Source organism: Ceratina calcarata, unplaced genomic scaffold (genome assembly GCF_001652005.2).
Source record: "Ceratina calcarata isolate Rehan_Ccalc_2016 unplaced genomic scaffold, ASM165200v1 scaffold499.2, whole genome shotgun sequence".
In the NCBI taxonomy this organism is placed as follows: Eukaryota; Metazoa; Arthropoda; class Insecta; order Hymenoptera; family Apidae; genus Ceratina; species Ceratina calcarata.
This window is the reverse complement of record NW_017174320.1, coordinates 8,872-16,652: the sequence shown is the minus strand read 5'-3', so window position 1 is coordinate 16,652 and position 7,781 is coordinate 8,872. Positions and strand designations below refer to the sequence as shown.

General features: G+C 55.9%; 2 non-coding genes across 2 annotated transcripts; both read right to left on the bottom strand.

Moving 5' to 3' along the window:
* Positions 1-2,725: 2,725 nt before the first annotated feature.
* LOC113464727 (5.8S ribosomal RNA) lies at positions 2,726-2,880 on the bottom strand. Its single transcript, XR_003389578.1, has one exon. It is a non-coding gene; the product is annotated as a 5.8S ribosomal RNA (ribosomal RNA).
* A 1,151-nt stretch (positions 2,881-4,031) lies between these two features.
* LOC113464726 (5.8S ribosomal RNA) lies at positions 4,032-4,186 on the bottom strand. The gene has a single exon (XR_003389577.1). It is a non-coding gene; the product is annotated as a 5.8S ribosomal RNA (ribosomal RNA).
* Between the last annotated feature and the right edge of the window lie 3,595 nt (positions 4,187-7,781).

Genomic DNA, 7,781 nt, shown 5'->3' with positions numbered 1-7,781 from the left:
CAACGTGTACGCTCTAGGTGCGCCTCTTCTCGCGATGAGAACGAGACGCCCCGGGTGTGCGGAGCCGCATCGTGACGCGGCCCATCCTCCCCTGATCGACCGGTTAAGGACGATCTTCACTTTCATTTCGCCTTTAGGTTTGTGCGTCCCAATGACTCGCGCACATGTTAGACTCCTTGGTCCCTGTTTCAAGACGGGTCCTGAGAGTACCCAAAGCTGTAGCGTCGCCGACCGGTAGTTCGTGGCTTGGCCAGTCCGAGGACACCGCCTGCCAACAGCTGGCCAGACCCGGGGACGGCGCCAGGTCCGTTACCTCCGGGATTAACGTTACGTTCGACTGGACCGAGCTTGCGGCGGGCCCGACGCACACACATTCGAGAATGGATTGGTTGCGGCCCGATACCGTGCGAGTACCGTCGTGCAGCCGGCCGGGCGACCGAGGGTCTGCCGCGTGCGCCGAGACGCGACGCGACAGGCGCCCACTCGGGCCGTAGACCGACACACAACGGGTCGCGACGTTCTACTAGGGGAGAAGTGCACGACTACGACGCCGGAACGTTCGAGCCGCGTACGGCGTGTCCTCGCGACGCGACCGGCTTTGACACCGATCGACGTCCGGGACATCGCGCGTACGCGGGAGCCGACGCCGTCGACGATGAATCTCCCCATTCGATCTTTTGGGTTTCTCAGGTTTACCCCTGAACGGTTTCACGTACTCTTGAACTCTCTCTTCAAAGTTCTTTTCAACTTTCCCTCACGGTACTTGTTCGCTATCGGTCTCGTGGTTGTATTTAGCCTTAGATGGAGTTTACCACCCACTTAGGGCTGCACTCTCAAGCAACCCGACTCTAAGGAGAGATCCTCCCGAGACGCGTACCAGTCGCTACGGGCCTGGCACCCTCTGTGGGTAAATGGCCCCATTCAAGATGGACTTGGACGCAGTTCGACGTCTCGGGATAAACGGATCCTCCCGAACACTACATTTCCCAGCGGCCAGTAGACCGCGGGATTCAGTGCTGGGCTAATTCCTGTTCGCTCGCCGCTACTAAGGAAATCCTTGTTAGTTTCTTTTCCTCCGCTTAGTAATATGCTTAAATTCAGCGGGTAATCTCGCCTACTCTGAGGTCGTCTGTACGTTTCGTGTAGACTCGTACGAGAGACGGTAGGAGAAACAGAAAAAAAATAAAAAAAAAAGAAACGAGAGAAGGTGGAGAAGACTCGCGTGCTTCGCACACGCGCGTCGGCGTTCGAGTTGTTTCTTCAAAAAAATGTGCGTTCGATATACAAGATGATAAAAATAAATTCGATGGACGGAGAGAAAGATCTAGAGATCGAGACGCTTCGTTCGAGCGGGGTGACCTTTTTCGAGGCACCTCACCCAGAGCGCGACTTCGTAAACACGCCTCTCGTTGTTGTGAAAACGTTCGATTCGATTCGAGACGCTCGCTGGACAGTCGCTAAACGTCGTCGGGTATTTAACGTCCGTTCTCTAAGAGCCGCGCGCGAGCGTTGAACACCTTCCAGCGGTTCCTCTCTCAGCGGACTGGGAGGAACTCACGCGAGTGGAAGGGAAAACGCCCGGCGCGAGCAGTTTCCGGGAACTGGACGACCGACGACGCGGACTGCGCGGTCTCGAGATCGACAACAACGAAGACGCGGTACGACGCACCCGGGGGTGACCGGATCACCGCCGAGGATTGTCTCTCCGTGAGATTCGCGCGTGGCTCTCTGCGCTACCGTGTTTCGCGTCACGTTCGATCCGCGGACGTCGCTCGACAACGATCGATCTCGTCGAGCACGCGACGAAGCAACGGCCTCGCCAAAGAGGATCCGGTGATTATTTTATCACCGGATCCCTGGGGCCGTGCGAGCCGCGTTGCTCGTTACGAGTAACGAGCGACGCCACACGCGGTAAACGCGAACGGTAAACGCGATCGCACACGCGCGACTCGTCTCCTTTTCTCTCTCTCCTCCGTTCTTGTATCTCTTCTCTCGAGACTAGTTCTTTCGTTCTCTGTTTCACGCTTCCTCTCGAAAGCTACAATTTTCGTTTCGTTTCAGACGACGTCGGGGGCGCGGTACAAGTCGAGAGGCGGTAGGGTGCGTGCGTGTCCGCTTCGATTCGATCGGACGATACACACGACTGAACCACACACAACACGATTCGAGGTTCGATTCGAGTTCGTGCATCGTAGCGGCGGCGGTGACTCGGCTGTTACCGTGCGTGCGAGACGATCGAAACCGTACGAGAGAAACATAAAAAAAAGAGCGAAAGATCGATTCGACGTGCGTACACACGAAGCGGTGCGCCGTTTCTCACCGTGTTTCGCGGTCGCTGTTACGCCGTAGCTAACAATCACGACACGCCTCAGGCCACGATAGAGAGTTGACGCACTCACGCAGGTCCGTGATACGCACAGGATACTTTCCTCGTATGATTTCCTCGACGCGAATCGAATTCGCTCGCGATAACTGCCACGCACCACGCGCATCGCGCGTACAATTGCCAAGAACAAGATAAAAGTGTGCGTGTTTGGTGGTCTGTGTAACGAGTGTCCGAACGGACACGCGACTGACACTCTACCAGACTCTCTCGCCGCGACGAACGCCGACGAACGTCCAACAATCGCTCGTACGACGCGCATACGAAACTCTCCCCTGGCCGTCCGCTCGGGACGGAGAGAAGAGTCCGCGCGCGACGCAAGCAGTCTATGGTGTACGTGAACGACCCTCAGCCAGGCGTGGTCCAGGAATTGTATCCGTGGACCGCAATGTGCGTTCGAAATGTCGATGTTCATGTGTCCTGCAGTTCACACGTTGACGCGCAATTAGCTGCGTTCTTCATCGACCCACGAGCCAAGTGATCCACCGTTCAGGGTAATCGTATATTTGAAAATTCGTTATGCAATCTCTTGGTGTTACTCTTTCTGTCGCAGCCCGTAGTCAGAGTACGGGCTGCTGCTTTTGGTTCGCAGTGAAACCGATACCCAGGAGCACGCTCCCGAGGGCACGGGGAAGAAGCAGCGACGAGGACGGGGATCCGTTTTCTCGTCGACAGAGCAAGCAGCACGCGGAGCGGTGGTACTAGCGCGCGGTGCGCGGTGCGGTCGACGCAGTGTTCCGTGTTAAACTATTATAGTTCAACGAGTTCGAGAAACACGCGCGACTCGACACACGCTGGCCGGCGCTGTGACACACTCACGCGGGTCCGTGGCTGCTGCTGTCGGCTCCGGATCTCGTTCAAAAGACACTCGCGCACGTGGTCGGGACAGAGAGAGGATTAGGTAGAACGCGTGCGGCGAACCGTAGGAGACGGCCTCGCGGAGCGGTTCTTTCATCACGGGCGGTCGGTGGGTGCGTACAGTCAAAGATCGATTCGACAGACTGTACGACACGCAGACGACTCACGCTGGCCGCGAAGAAGAACTCTCGCAGGTCCGCGAGCGTCTCCGTGGCGTCTTGCGCACACGCGAAACGTACCTCTTTTCAAATCTCTTTCTTCCTTTTCCACGTGCAACGTATGCACAGCGTTCGACAATCCTCGTTCGGAAACATCGCAACGCGACGAACGACTACGACTGACTGACTGACTGAAACGACGACGAAGCGGTGCGCCGTTTTCTCACCGTGTTTCGCGGTCGCTGTTACGCCGTAGCTAACAATCACGACACGCCTCAGGCCACGATAGAGAGTTGACGCACTCACGCAGGTCCGTGATACGCACAGGATACTTTCCTCGTATGATTTCCTCGACGCGAATCGAATTCGCTCGCGATAACTGCCACGCACCACGCGCATCGCGCGTACAATTGCCAAGAACAAGATAAAAGTGTGCGTGTTTGGTGGTCTGTGTAACGAGTGTCCGAACGGACACGCGACTGACACTCTACCAGACTCTCTCGCCGCGACGAACGCCGACGAACGTCCAACAATCGCTCGTACGACGCGCATACGAAACTCTCCCCTGGCCGTCCGCTCGGGACGGAGAGAAGAGTCCGCGCGCGACGCAAGCAGTCTATGGTGTACGTGAACGACCCTCAGCCAGGCGTGGTCCAGGAATTGTATCCGTGGACCGCAATGTGCGTTCGAAATGTCGATGTTCATGTGTCCTGCAGTTCACACGTTGACGCGCAATTAGCTGCGTTCTTCATCGACCCACGAGCCAAGTGATCCACCGTTCAGGGTAATCGTATATTTGAAAATTCGTTATGCAATCTCTTGGTGTTACTCTTTCTGTCGCAGCCCGTAGTCAGAGTACGGGCTGCTGCTTTTGGTTCGCAGTGAAACCGATACCCAGGAGCACGCTCCCGAGGGCACGGGGAAGAAGCAGCGACGAGGACGGGGATCCGTTTTCTCGTCGACAGAGCAAGCAGCACGCGGAGCGGTGGTACTAGCGCGCGGTGCGCGGTGCGGTCGACGCAGTGTTCCGTGTTAAACTATTATAGTTCAACGAGTTCGAGAAACACGCGCGACTCGACACACGCTGGCCGGCGCTGTGACACACTCACGCGGGTCCGTGGCTGCTGCTGTCGGCTCCGGATCTCGTTCAAAAGACACTCGCGCACGTGGTCGGGACAGAGAGAGGATTAGGTAGAACGCGTGCGGCGAACCGTAGGAGACGGCCTCGCGGAGCGGTTCTTTCATCACGGGCGGTCGGTGGGTGCGTACAGTCAAAGATCGATTCGACAGACTGTACGACACGCAGACGACTCACGCTGGCCGCGAAGAAGAACTCTCGCAGGTCCGCGAGCGTCTCCGTGGCGTCTTGCGCACACGCGAAACGTACCTCTTTTCAAATCTCTTTCTTCCTTTTCCACGTGCAACGTATGCACAGCGTTCGACAATCCTCGTTCGGAAACATCGCAACGCGACGAACGACTACGACTGACTGACTGACTGAAACGACGACGAAGCGGTGCGCCGTTTTCTCACCGTGTTTCGCGGTCGCTGTTACGCCGTAGCTAACAATCACGACACGCCTCAGGCCACGATAGAGAGTTGACGCACTCACGCAGGTCCGTGATACGCACAGGATACTTTCCTCGTATGATTTCCTCGACGCGAATCGAATTCGCTCGCGATAACTGCCACGCACCACGCGCATCGCGCGTACAATTGCCAAGAACAAGATAAAAGTGTGCGTGTTTGGTGGTCTGTGTAACGAGTGTCCGAACGGACACGCGACTGACACTCTACCAGACTCTCTCGCCGCGACGAACGCCGACGAACGTCCAACAATCGCTCGTACGACGCGCATACGAAACTCTCCCCTGGCCGTCCGCTCGGGACGGAGAGAAGAGTCCGCGCGCGACNTGTATTGGTTCATCAGTGATGGTTGTTGATAGTACACTGTCTTGCGTCTCTTGTGCCTTGATGGCGTGCCTGAGTACCGCCAGCTTCACTGTGTGTTCAAGCCTGAGGAACCCGAGCCCACCGCTTGTTTTGGCCGTATAAATGAATCCGTCTGTTGTTGACGGAGTTGTAGGTGCAGGATTTGATTTATCTCCTGCCTAATGCTCTGGTCTAGCTTCTGTAGTGTTGTGCTGTGTGGTGCACTAGCTATCAATCCATAGATGAAACGCGGTAGGACGTACGTTTAGAGAAGCTCCAATTTTTTATGGGGTTTTAGCTTCATTCTTCTAATGTTCTTTATCGCTTGCATAATGAAAGGGACCTTGTCACTTCGTTGAAGACCCTTCCATGTCCCCATGACCACTCCTAAATATGTTAAAGTCTCCTCTGGGCCTATGAAGGGAATGGGTTCTTCGTTTAATCTTATGTTAGGATCTAATGTGTACCACGTGTTATTTTTAGCGACTATTTCAAATGCTGAACACTTGTTCGGTGCCAAGTTCATGCCTAACTCTCGTAAGTATTCGTATAACATTTTCATTTGTTTTTGCGCTTCTGCTCTTCTGCGGCCAAGTCCATCTTGAATGGGGCCATTTACCCACAGAGGGTGCCAGGCCCGTAGCGACTGGTACGCGTATCGGGAGGATCTCTCCTTAGAGTCGGGTTGCTTGAGAGTGCAGCCCTAAGTGGGTGGTAAACTCCATCTAAGGCTAAATACAACCACGAGACCGATAGCGAACAAGTACCGTGAGGGAAAGTTGAAAAGAACTTTGAAGAGAGAGTTCAAGAGTACGTGAAACCGTTCAGGGGTAAACCTGAGAAACCCAAAAGATCGAATGGGGAGATTCATCGTCGACGGCGTCGGCTCCCGCGTACGCGCGATGTCCCGGACGTCGATCGGTGTCAAAGCCGGTCGCGTCGCGAGGACACGCCGTACGCGGCTCGAACGTTCCGGCGTCGTAGTCGTGCACTTCTCCCCTAGTAGAACGTCGCGACCCGTTGTGTGTCGGTCTACGGCCCGAGTGGGCGCCTGTCGCGTCGCGTCTCGGCGCACGCGGCAGACCCTCGGTCGCCCGGCCGGCTGCACGACGGTACTCGCACGGTATCGGGCCGCAACCAATCCATTCTCGAATGTGTGTGCGTCGGGCCCGCCGCAAGCTCGGTCCAGTCGAACGTAACGTTAATCCCGGAGGTAACGGACCTGGCGCCGTCCCCGGGTCTGGCCAGCTGTTGGCAGGCGGTGTCCTCGGACTGGCCAAGCCACGAACTACCGGTCGGCGACGCTACAGCTTTGGGTACTCTCAGGACCCGTCTTGAAACACGGACCAAGGAGTCTAACATGTGCGCGAGTCATTGGGATGCACAAACCTAAAGGCGAAATGAAAGTGAAGATCGTCCTTAACCGGTCGATCAAGGGAGGATGGGCCGCGTCACGATGCGGCTCCGCACTCCCGGGGCGTCTCGTTCTCATCGCGAGAAGAGGCGCACCTAGAGCGTACACGTTGGGACCCGAAAGATGGTGAACTATGCCTGGTCAGGACGAAGTCAGGGGAAACCCTGATGGAGGTCCGTAGCGATTCTGACGTGCAAATCGATCGTCGGAACTGGGTATAGGGGCGAAAGACTAATCGAACCATCTAGTAGCTGGTTCCCTCCGAAGTTTCCCTCAGGATAGCTGGCACTCGCCTTTCGAACGCATTGCGAGTCTCATCTGGTAAAGCGAATGATTAGAGGCCTTGGGGCCGAAACGACCTCAACCTATTCTCAAACTTTAAATGGGTGAGATCTCTGGCTTGCTTGAACGATTTTTTTATGAAGCCACGAGATTTTGGATCAGAGTGCCAAGTGGGCCAATTTTGGTAAGCAGAACTGGCGCTGTGGGATGAACCAAACGCGGAGTTAAGGCGCCTAAGTCGACGCTTATGGGATACCATGAAAGGCGTTGGTTGCTTAAGACAGCAGGACGGTGGCCATGGAAGTCGGAATCCGCTAAGGAGTGTGTAACAACTCACCTGCCGAAGCAACTAGCCCTGAAAATGGATGGCGCTGAAGCGTCGCGCCTATACTCCGCCGTCAGCGGCAAGTGGGGAGGGACGCGCGAGTTTTACTCGCCGTCCTCCATGAAGCCCTGACGAGTAGGAGGGTCGCGGCGGTGTGCGCAGAAGGGTCTGGGCGCGAGCCTGCCTGGAGCCGCCGTCGGTGCAGATCTTGGTGGTAGTAGCAAATACTCCAGCGAGGCCCTGGAGGACTGATGTGGAGAAGGGTTTCGTGTGAACAGCCGTTGCACACGAGTCAGTCGATCCTAAGCCCTATGAGAAATCATATGCAGATGTGGTGTTCTCGAATCATGCAACATATATTTATATTTGAACGATTGCACGCGTAACGAATCGACCAATGGCAATCGCACGGATCGATGAGAGACAGAG